The sequence below is a fragment of the Symphalangus syndactylus genome, chromosome 12 (genome assembly GCF_028878055.3).
Source record: "Symphalangus syndactylus isolate Jambi chromosome 12, NHGRI_mSymSyn1-v2.1_pri, whole genome shotgun sequence".
In the NCBI taxonomy this organism is placed as follows: domain Eukaryota; kingdom Metazoa; phylum Chordata; class Mammalia; order Primates; family Hylobatidae; genus Symphalangus; species Symphalangus syndactylus.
Genome location: NC_072441.2, coordinates 32,937,826 through 32,950,542, shown reverse-complemented (window position 1 = coordinate 32,950,542; position 12,717 = coordinate 32,937,826). Strand labels below are relative to the sequence as shown.

Below are 12,717 nucleotides of genomic sequence, written 5' to 3'. Positions count from 1 at the left end.
GACTCTAATTGTATTTACACAGGAGAAATGAATTGCAGAAGAGAATTTAAAAAAATTGTGAAATTTGTAAATTCTGCACAAAGAACTCCAAAATATGTACTTCCCATGAGGTTTTTGGGGCTTGATTAGCCAGATTAGTTATCTATACAATAATTATCCAGACACATGCACTGCACATCTTCACTTATTTCTCTTTTGTGTATGTAACTTCAGAACCAAAATGTAGGTCATGCTTATCTAGCACTTCGTGCTTTTGGTCCTCTGAAGAACAAGAACACATCGTAAGTCTTAAAGAATTTAGTATTAAAAATATAATTGAAGTTGTATTTAACATTTACAACTAGCATGGGGAAGGAATGTGCTGCTGTCTTTTATGCATTTTTGGTAATTAAAGTTGACATGTACAGGCAACTAAATCAGTTTTCATGAGATTGAACAGAAGCTGAGGTGTTTCTAACACTTGCTTGATAGTTTTGCCTTTGTGGCAAGTTATTGATATTTTGAAATAAGAGAATTGTATATCCTTTGTATCAGAAAGGTTCTTATGCCAGATTTCCTGGTGCCATATGGAGGATAAGTTGTGAAGATTATTTCTGGACCTTTATAAACACAGAAACCTATTGAGAATATTTTTAAAAAGTACAACAAATCTCTCTTGTATACACAATGCAGAAAGGCAAGCAGATGCTTGATTATAGTGTTATGCTTCTTCAACTAATGTTATGTTCGCTGCAGCAGTTTCCAATGGAATATCATGTGGAGTAGAATGGTCTTTTAAATGTGTTTTGGTCTTTGAATTTCAGTTTATTTGTAGACAAATATACAAAAAATTTTTCAGTAAAAGCATTAATTGTTGTTTTATAGTCAACAATCCCTTTATACTTCTCCTTTGAAAAAAATCAAATGGTTGCTTTAAGAATAAATAAGTGTAACGTTAATCTGAATTTAAGCGAGTCTCTAGATTGTAATCCATAGGAAAAATTGCATTATTGTGCTAAGAAAGTAAAACCTAAGTCTTATCAATTATTGGTGATACCTTTTTAATAGAAGATTCCAGTGATTCCTAAATTGTGAACAGGGGACTTATTGCTAGTAATGCCTTAATAATTCCATATCAATTTCTTAACTAATGAAAAAAATTTTTCTTCCAACAGTGTTTAAAATTGGATAGAAATATGACACACTTAGAGAGTACAATTAAGAATAAAATTCTGAAGTATGACAAGTGCTCAAAATTAGATATGGAGTACAGATAATAAACATAGAAGGGAAAAATGGCTTGTTTATTTCAAAATAGTTTTGAGGATGAAGCATTATGATGGAGATCCACTGAGGTAAAAAGGATCCTCAGCTTTTTTGATTCAGAAATGAAATATTGATGATTTCAATCAAGAATGATCAAAAGCTGATGAAAATATCCTGATAATCAATGGGAAGTAGAATTACAGCTTATTGTAGAGTCAGGGCCTTGGAGGAAGCAGACTTTCTAAAGAAGGCATCCCTGGAATCAAACCCTGGTCCTGGCATCTGCCAGTTTCTACATCTGTGGATTGTAAACAGTTTTATCAACAACAAAATCATTTTTGAAGACTAAAGGCGAAAATACAATTTAAGCACTTAGTTATAACCCCAGCCATATAGAAAGGCTTCAATAAGTGATAACTGTTACAATGTAAATCTGTCAATCACTTTTTGACAAAATTGTTTTTGATGGGTTCAGTCTCTTTCTACTTTCCCAAACCATTCAGGACACCTGATTAAGATCATCTAAGCTGGAAGATTCTGATGCTAGTGTTACACAGTTAACAAGATGCTCTTCTGCTTTTCCCAAATTCCACGAACTACAATACATAACGGGCACTTCGGTACATACCTAGAAGAAGGACATATTACTCCCCATTCTTTACCAGTTTACTAATCTTTAACTTACATTTTTAGCTCACTGTGTCCAAAGGAAAAAAGAACAAAACAAAAATTTGTTTAATTATTAAAGTAAGAAAGTAAGCTTTCTTTAAAGAATAACTTTCTTTAATTTCCTTTGTACCAATGACCTGGTCAGTATGGTGGATGACTGTGTTTAAAGTAGAAGCATGTTTACAAAGACGACCTGTGAACTAACTTTTCCTGAATCATATGTATATCAATACATTCAATTATCTAAAAAAGATGGTTAGCATTGAAAGCATGCTATGATGTAAAGTACAATAAGAAATAGATGTTAAAAGTATAAATTATTGAAATAGTTTAATGTGAATATTTATCAAAATTTGGAAACAAATATATTCATATCTATCACAGTTTTCATTTCTTGAAAATAATGAAATTTATACAGAAATTGAACAAGCATCTATATTATAAAATTTTAAATATTTTTGTTTGGCTTAACAAATCTTTTACCGAAATTAGTTACTTAAAATATGTGAAACAAATGATAGATGAAAGATCTTACTATATATGAAGTTTCTTTTAATTATTATTATGAAATTTATAAAAAGACTTGCAGAATACTTCGGCATAAAGCTTATTAGAATACAGAAGTACATATACATTTTTAATTCTGGGAAAAATGGAGGAAAAATCATTTTTCAGGGTGGAAGGATTGAATAATTAGCACAACTTTGTTTGTTTTAAAGATGAATTTGGTGTCCTACCTCTCAAGTGATTCATGTAATCTCCAGGTAGATTCCTAAACTTTGAGAAAAATCATAGATCTGTAGACTCACCTTGTGAGACATCACTCAGGATTTTCAATGCCTAGGAGAAGTGATGCGTGTTCATTGACAGAAACTGGTTGAGAGGGATGATTGGAATTACTCTGTCAGGGTTCTGCTCTTCCATGGCTGTTGAGGCATTCATCAGTGTAATACTTTATCTTGAACAAAGGTAGATTTGTATGGAAATGTATCAAGACACCTTCATTCAGTTCAGCAACATTTCTGAGTTACAGTTTAATTTATGTTAACTGTAGATGATCTAATATTTGCTCATTGCATTTGAACCCTCTGTAGTTTTTGGAAACTTTTCCAATAAATGAAAAGTAGAGAGCTAAATATGAATTCTATAAAGGAATCCTTTTGCAACTAAATCTCCACTTTATGTTTTCATAAAGTCAGAATAGATGTCTTAACTCTTGGCCAGAGGGAGAAACTCCTGCCTGGCTCTCCTAATTCTAAACTTATTCCTATTTTTTTTTTCAAACTGTCATTTCAAATTAATTGTCAAAAAGCTGATCATCAATCTAAGTTTTCTAAAATGCCCTGAAATAAACTGTTTAAATTCTTGATATAATAACATTTGTTTTTCATTACTTTCATTTTGTAATTTGCCAAGAAAACAGTAGCTTATACCTTAAATTGCTTTTAAGTATGTTATTTTAAATTCTAATACATTTTGCAACTTTGCTACTAGTTGGTCAATATTCCTAAATTACAGAAACAAAAAAAAATGCAATGGTTATTTTAAAAATTTAAATAATGATGTAATAAATATTACCTTACTATAAATCTAAAAATTATGGTATGATTAGTATGTATTAAAAAAAAGACAATAGAGCAGTAAGATTGAATGTTCCTTTGGATAATTTCCCTTTCACTAATTTATGTCTCATACTATTTCTAAAGCTTCAGGGGTAAGGACAAAAGGGCAAATAAATGTGGCCTGTCTTGGAAAATGATAAGAGTCATGCAATATTGAAAAGGAAAAGATAGCAGCAAAGAAACTCTGCATATAAATTAATCAAGAATATTTGCCAGTGCCTAGAGTAGAATGCTATATAGTAAGGTTTGAACCTAACTATTAGTGTTCCAATAACATACTTTGTTCTTCTACCAGCTAGATAACCATCATGGTATCCCTCATCAGCACTGACAAGACATTGCCTTAAAATTTTTCTCAATACAGTGGATTGAGTAATAACTTCCAAATTTTTAGAGTTGTATTGGGAATCAATTTTATTTTAATTAATGGTGGTAATTTTTTTATCCTGATTCATGAAAATTATTTACACTGTACATCCAATGTATATACATTTATTTGTTTTATATTTACCCCACTCTACATTATGAAACACCCCAAACCTGAAATGTATAAGATATAAATAAATGAAGAAATGTTACCATTTTTACCTATATGTCAATGGTGGCTTTGCACACACTTTGGGGTGCATTTCCCCATTGTAATTGGACAAAACTGCTATTGCTGAGTCATTCATTAACAAGTACATCATGATGACCTGTCATTTATATACTATGTAGCTATCTTAAATCATGTGTGGAAATTATAATTATTATGCTTTCAATTAGATAGTGATTTAGATAATTGAGATTTGCAGGTACTTTTAACTAATATTCTTGGTAAAAAAAAATTATCTGAGACTAAAAATTTACTACTTAAAATAGCACTGACATCTCCTTCCAAACTATCCTGTTTAAATTATACCATCATGTCATGATTTATCTACTTTGTTTCATGACATGCCTCATTAGTTTCATGACATGCCTCATTAGTTTCATGACATACATGCTTTCAAAGCATCTTATTGCTACAGAACACCTCCCTTGTGGTCAAATTAGTTTTTAGACTCTATCTAATTTTTTATCCAAGATACATTTTTACTATTTTTGATCATTTTGAAGTTTTAACTTAGATTATTTATAGTTATTTCAAATAGGACCCCAGCTACTCTTTGTTATGATGAGTGAATAACTGGGAAAATATTTTAATTTTAGTGAAAGCACAGTTTGCATTCCAATTTGAATGTTATTTTATAAGTTGAAAAATTTTACTTTTACCCCAACTATTCAAAAAATAATGTATCTTGCTTTTTAATTTTTAAAATATTTATTTATTTATTTATTTATTTATTTATTTATTTATTTATTTATTGAGATAGAGTCTCATTCTGTTGTCCAGGCTGAAGTGCAGTGGCTCAACCATAGCTTACTTCAGCCTTGAACTCCTGAGTTCAGGTGATTCTTTCTTATCAGCCTCCAGAGTAGCTGTGTCTATGTACTAACACACCCAGTTAATTTTCTTTTTTCTTTTTTTATTGTATTTCATAGAGACAGGGTCTGACTCTGTTGCCTAAACTGGTTTTGAGCTCTCGGCCTCAAACAGTCCTCCTGCCTTGACCTCCCAAATGCTAGGATTACAAAAACATCAACAACTTGGTTGTAGATTTCACTGCCAAAAGACAAAGTCAATTAGTCATAGTTCTGCTGTATAAGAACTTAAATATGAATCACATTTTTTTCAAAAGGCAAAAATATTATTTTATTTTGTTGTTTTATGTGATTGTTATTATTATCGTTTTTAACCTTTATTTTAGGTCCAAGGATTCATGTGCAGGTTTGTTATATACGTAAATTGTGTGTCACAGGGGTCTGATGTACAGATTATTTTGCCAACAGTAAATAAGCATAGTACCTGATAAGCAGTTTTTTGATCCTAACCCTCCTCCCTTCTTCCACCCCCGAGTAGGCCCCAGTATGTATTGTTCCCTTCTTTATATCCATATATACTCAATGTTTAGCTCCCACTTATAAGTGAGAACATGGCATTATTTGGTTTTCTGTTCCTGTGTTAGTTCACTTAGCCTAATGGCCTTTAGCTCCATCTATGTTGGTGCAAAGAACACTATCTCGTCCTTTTTAATGGCTGCATAGTATTCCATAGTGTGTATATACCACATTTTCTTTATCCAGTCTACCACTGATGGGCATTTAGGTTAATTCCATGTCTTCGCTATTGTTGTGAATAGTGCTATGATAAACATACACATGCATGTGTGTCTTTCACCTGTCTTATATGTTGCTTAAGCTTTACTACCCCTATCTTTTGACATTTAAGAGGAGGTTGTTGTATGTAATTTTTGTCCCTGGTTTTCTGTCTTCATTTAGATGATAAATGAGAGATTATGCAATAGTTATTAACGAATCTCAAATTACCATTGGAGGAAATACATTATACCAACTGTGTAACAACAGTTAAAGGTCAAAATTAAGATACTATTCTTAAATTGATCAAATAAGTAATAAACTCTGTGCTTTTGTTTCTAAATACCATTTCAGCATATTTTGTTTTGATAAAAATAATATATACTTATTGCAAAAATTATAAGCCACTGAAAAAGTCAAGGGGAAAAAGCAAATCATCACTCAAATCCCTACCTTGTAAGCCTGCTTTTATGTATTTAGTTAATATAATTCAGAGTCTCTTTCTATGCATGGACACCTATCAAAATAGATTATAGATAAATTAGAGAATAGATGAGAGAAAGGTTAGATAGAATGATAGACTATTATAAATATTGGATTGTTGTTTACATACTATTTCACTGAAAGTCCACTCCCATTTTATTATAATTTAACAGAAGAAAAAAGAGACTAAAATGAAATGGAAATAATTGTTGATTGCAGATTTATATTTTTAACCACAAAACAAATAAATTTTAAAATAACTATATAAATATAAACAAAAATATATACATATAGGAGCTGAGATAATTTTTAACAACTCATTTAGATTTCAGACAGTACTAGTTGACCATTTGCCATACTAACACGTCTTCCTCCCTCTCTTTCCTTTTTATCTGCATGTTATTGCTTTGCAAAGGGTTATAGTGTTGACATTCTGTTCTACCATGAGTCCCACAGTAATTTACTCTCCATTTATGTTGAAAAGGTTTTAGCCCTATCCCGGGGTTATTTTCACTATAGATTATCCATTTCCAGGAGAAATTTCTAGGAATGTTTTTAAATGCAATAATTAACTAGCTAAATTTTTTTATTGAATATGCGCTTGTGTGTTTTTTAAGAGAGGGTTCTGACTACTCTGCTGTCTGCTTTCTTCTGTATTTGAAAATGTCTTACTGTTCCTCTTGCACTTGGAAAACTTGTTTCGACACACTGTTTTTAAGTCAAACTGTCATCATTAGAACCTGCATACACTACATTTTGTGCCTTTTGTTGCTGACTGCTGTCGTGTCAAAATTGAGGCTAGTCTCACTTTTACCTCTCATAGATGTCATGCCTTTTCTGCCTAGATGAATACAATCAAAATTAATCCAGACTGTTTCCTGGTGGACATTTACTTTTTCCGTCTCTTTCCTTTTAGTTCTAATTTTAGTTTGTATAATTAACTAAATAAATCCAAAATAATCCTTATTTTTACATACCTAAAAATATAATAACTTTAATATTTTAGCACCAATCCCCTACCTCAATATTAATTAGTTTTATAGTTCAGTATTTTAATTTGGTGTTTTTGCCCCTCAAATTAATCATTAATATTTTTAAATAGTAGTAATAGTAACAATAGCAATAAGAACCATCATAAAGTTCTTACTTTGTACCAGAAACTGTTCCAGTGTCTTCGCTTGTATTAAAACATGTTTGAATCAGTATACTCTACTGTCTCTTAATGTATTGCTTATGCAGTAATGTTGTTTTCGACTTACCTGGATATTTGTTTGTTTCTTCTTGTCATTCCTTCATGTTTACCATTCTTTCCTTCTGAGTTCAGTATTCTTTGTCCTGAAGTTCACCTGATAAATTTTGTGTTTGTTTATCTGAAGATGGCTATCTGAGTTTACAGACACTTTTTCCTAAGAACTTTGAAGGTATATGGTACATTATTTTCTAGTTGTTACTGTTTAAAGTGTCCTCATATATCTTTTTCTTCATAGGCAGTCTACCTTTTCTCCATAGCTGTTTATAAAATCATCTCTGCAATTTTACTGTGATGTTTCCATTTTTAGAGTTATTTTCATTAATCTTGCCTAAAGTTGTATTCCCCGAGTTTGAACATTCTTATCTTCAATTCTGTAAAAGTTTTAATCTGTTAGCTCTTAAAATAATAACTTTCTCATTTACTGTCCTTGGAATTTCAATTGAATGCTCCTCTTTCTGTTATATGTTTCTTAAACATCAACGTCTTCTATCTCTTTTTGCTTGTGTCTTATATGTTAGTATTTCAGATCTTCCACTTCATTTTTTCTATAGCTATATTTAATCTGTTGTTCAACCAGTTCACTACATTAATTGTTTTTTTTTTTTCTAATTCTAGAGCTTCTTCTACTTGGTTCTCTTAAACTCTTGAGTCTTTTTTAATAGAACCTTGTAGCTTTCACATATATTAAACTCCATTGCTTATCCTTTAATGTTTTCAACATAGCTACCTTGTATTCTGTATCTAATAAGTCTGTTTGTAAAGTATCCTAAATCTGCTATTTGTTCTTTCTGCTGATCCTCACTGATGATGTTTTGGGTGTGTGTGTCTGTGTGTGTAGTTTAATTGCAAAATTTATTTTGGCACTCCTTATGTGTGGGAATCCTGTGATGCCAGTGCACAGGATCTTTCTATACGGGAAGAATATTCATTTGTTCTCTCAGCCACCCTACCTTCTTCACCACCACCTCAGGGTCACTTTCTGCTGTTTGTCAGCTTGGAGTTTCTATGATCATAGGCATGTCATTAGACATTCTTAAATGACTCCCACTCTCCCTCTGCCCCTGTAGCCTAGGCCAAGACCAATAATTTTATTTTATTTTTCCTGATGAGGACCCTTTTAAGGTTCATCCTATCACTGAATGTGTAGCACTTTGAAGGCCTGACTTTAGACAATTTTTTCAGTCTTAGCTCGACCTCGCACAGGTACAGTCCTTACCTCTTTTCTCAGAGAAACCCCTAAAAACCAAAGCCCGCAGAAAGTATTTTTGAGGCTTTGTTTTACACCCCTAATTTTTATCTTTCTATTCATGTTTGTCCTCAAGGATTTCTCTTATTTTCCAGTATGCTGTTTTATCTTCTAATAGTACATTTATTTTCTTTGTCATATTTTATCTAGCATTTCTAGATGTTTTGTTGGAGAAGGGTACTGAGATTATCTAGTCCTCATATTGTAAGAATAGATATTCAAAACTTATAAATAATCTTATGAGCATAAAGGAAGCTAGCCCAAGGAAAAGAGTTTCAATCCTTTGGATGACAGAGCAGAAAGAGGAAATAACCTTGATGACATGGTTGTGCTACTAAATTAATCAACCCTGAAGCCAATCTACTGCTGTACTTTTTCTCTTTTGTGACATAATTAATTGCCTTATGTCTTAAGCCACTTTGAAATGGGTTTATTGTACTTACAGTAAAAAGCATCTTACACCTGATCTATTATCAGCTTGTTTTTGGTTTCCGACTCTCCCCATCTGTGCCTTGAATATAAAAGCATATTGGTGTAAGTGTTGTCCCACCTTTCATAGGAAAATGTTAAAGCATGAAATAGTGAACAAAATGGCTTATATTTTAGAATAGAGTGTTTGCAAATACAAGAAATATAGGTGAGACTTTCAAGTTAGAAGGTGTTTCAGTGAGTAAGACTAAACTTAAATTTGGAATTCTATAACAAATCAGCAAAATTCAAAAATAATATTAATATTTAAAGCATATGAATACAAACTTTGTGTAAGGTTCAAAGAAGGAAACTACCAACATGTATTTTAGAAGATCTTAAAGGTTGAGCTCTAGTTGAAATTGAAAAGATGAGGCAGATTACAAAGAAGACTAAAAGTAGAGGTAAAAAGTGAAGTTGAAAATGAATTACTATATATTGAACATAAAGTGAAAACAGTAAATTGTGCTGTAATTATATCAAGGACATTAAGAAACATAAAATATCTTAAATAATTAAATTTCTATTTAATCTTTGTTTTATTAATTAATATTTAAACTTAATTCATAACACAAGACAGATATATTTTAATTATTCATAGCAGACACTTTTATAAAACTGGGGTAAACCAAGACATAAAAATAGACCTTTATTTATTTCTGTAAGACCATATTTTTAGTCATTTCAGGGCTTTTTTGAAATTAAAATCATACAATATGGTTAATATGTTTAAATAAGGTAAAATGATCATCAATGCTACTATAAACACTATGAATTACACCAACTAATATTTACTGAGTATCTACTGACTGCAATGGCTTTTTAAATTCCTATAATCTTCATCAACCCTATGAGGTAGGTGCTCCTATTGTAAGCATTTTATGAGTGAAATAAATAGTTGCAATATAACTTTATATCTGAATCAGTTGTGGAATAAAAAGGCACAAAATAATTTGAAATATTATGAAATGAGCATGATAAAGTCATGGTTTCCTAACAAACAATATTTTTCTATGTTATTCCTCCTCTGCCTGAGTGAAACACTTCACATTCATTCATCTATTTTACTTTAAAATATTAAATTTTTTATCATTTTGTGATCTATTGATTTCATTTCATCAATCAGTTGATATTTTTCTTCTGTCTCCTTTGGAGTTTGCATAATCATATGACTGCTTTGGGGGAAAGGGATTGTTGAGGGGCCAGAGTGGTAATTAGAAGGCTGTTCTGTAGAGAGGCTGATGTCTTTCGCAAAGATTCTGAGAGGTGTCACAAAGATTAATACTATTGTGGAAAATGCCTGTTTAACCTTTGACAAAAGAAGTACTCAGGGGTCCAGTATTAGGCTACACTGCACAAATGTATGGTAGTTTCTAACATAAGGTATGGTGGTTTCTAATATATTGCACGATCAGTGATTGTGCAATAGCAGACAGGTTTATACTCTAGCATTAGAAATTTTGGTTACATTTAGGGAAAGATTTTCAGGGTGAAAGGTGTGAAGTGCTAGAATCAGTTACAAAGAGAAGTTGTCGTATCTACTTTCTGCAGGTTTTTATAAATACTGTAGTTTCTCATCTCTGTGGGATGATTTAAACATGGGAGATGAACTACGTGACCTTTCTGGTTCATTTCCAGCCTTGTGATTCTGTGAGGAAATAAAGTATTTCTTCAGAAATGCTCATAAATTCCATTGGACTACAGTTAGTACTCTCAGTGGTAAACTAGTGGCTAAAGATTTCTTCTAAATTTTCTGGCTTTACTATATAAATAAAGCTTTAACTCCTCAGTGGCTGTAAAATTGTGTTTTAACAATATTAAGTAAAAGTCTTTTAATTGTAGAAGTCAGCACTGTTTTACAATGAAACACTCAGGTGGATTCTATCTATAGGCCTCTGTTGGAGACAATGATATATTGTAAGAAGCAGTATTTTTTATTTTGTTTTTACTAAATACTTATATGCTTATTCTTAGCTGACAATGTATTAGGCACTAGAAAGAAACAAAGTCGCCGCTCTTCAGAATAAAGGCCTAGTGAAAATGTCGAAATGTAAATAAAAAGAATTAGAACTCAGTAAGAATAAGGGCATTGAGAAGATGTAGCACACGGAATAGGGAATACCACCCAAACTGGTGTGTGTGTGTGTGTGTGTGTATGTGTCTGTGTGTGTGTGCACACTCATGAGTCTTATCTGCGTGTGAGTGCATCACGCAGATAAGAAATTAGAAATGCTGCTAGAGAAAAATGAAACCCGAGCTACATACTAAAACATTAGTATTCTTTTTTTGTTTAAATTTTATTTCAACAGTTTTGGGGGGCACTGATGTTTTTTGATTCCGTGGATACGTTCTTTAGCAGTGACTTCTGAGATTTTGATGCACCTGTGATTCGAGCAGTGTACCCTGTACCCAATATGTAATATTTTATCCTCTCTCCCTCCTACCCTTCCCCTCAAGTTCCCAAAGTCCATTCTTATGCCTTTGCATCCTCATAGCTTATCTCTCACTTATAAGTGAGAGCATATTTGCTTTTCTATTCCTAAGTTACTTCACTTAGAATAATGGCCTCCTGCTCCATCCAAGTCACTGCAAAAGACATTATTTCATTTCTTTTTTATGGCTAAGTAGTATTCCATGGTGTATACATTCTACATTTTCTTTATCCACTCATTGGCTGATGGGCACTTAGATTTGTTCTATATCTTTGCAATTTCAAATTGTGCTGCGATAAACACGTGTGTGCATGTGTCTTTTTCATATAATGACATCTTTTCCTTTGGGCAGATACCCAGTTGTGGGATTGCTGGATGAAATGGTAGTTCTGTTTTTAGCTTAAATATTAGTATTCTTTATTAAAGCAAGGTTAAGGGAGAATATGTCAGAAGCAATACGTTTAACGGTTTGGCAAATTAGAGCCATAAGATGTTTGAAAATCTTCAAGTACTTCATAGGTTTGAAACATTGACTACAGTGTGCAAATAGAAGAAGAATGTAGTCATGTGCTGAATCAGGAAGGGATTTCAATACCAAGCTAAAGGGAATGGACTTACAAATGAAGCTATGGCATTTGAAATTAGTTTTGAAAACAAAGGTTTTTTAAGTAGTGAAAGGACACAATGACATTTTCATTTTAGGAATGACTGCATGAACAATGTTTATTTTTGAAGGTTAGGTTCACCATTTCCAAATTATGATAAAATCTTAGATTCACTTTGTTAGGAAGGCCAGCCCCATTAGGGAGAGAATCATGCAGGATCTAGAAAAGGCTGTGATGTTTTCCTGGTTTAATTTAGACACATTTAGAAATGTGTTCTCAAATTTAACTCATAATTCATTCAAAAATTGCTGCTGCTAGTGTTAAATACTAAATATTCACAGTCCAAAAATAGTAAAATGTGAAATACCAACATTAGATTATCAGTGTATTTATAGGATAATGTTAGGACAAAGAAGAAAAGATAAGATCTTTGGCATTAGATTAACTTGTGTTTTAGTTCTGCCTCCAAACTTCCCACCTCCGTAAACTTTGAAAAGTTAACCTCTGTGACTCCAAT

General features: G+C 32.0%; 1 protein-coding gene across 2 annotated transcripts in view; it reads left to right on the top strand.

Annotated features, from left to right (window-relative positions):
* The window catches only part of ADGRL4 (adhesion G protein-coupled receptor L4), a 152,682-nt gene that overhangs the window by 57,462 nt on the left and 82,503 nt on the right, over positions 1–12,717 (top strand). The gene's annotated exons all lie outside the window — the stretch shown is intronic.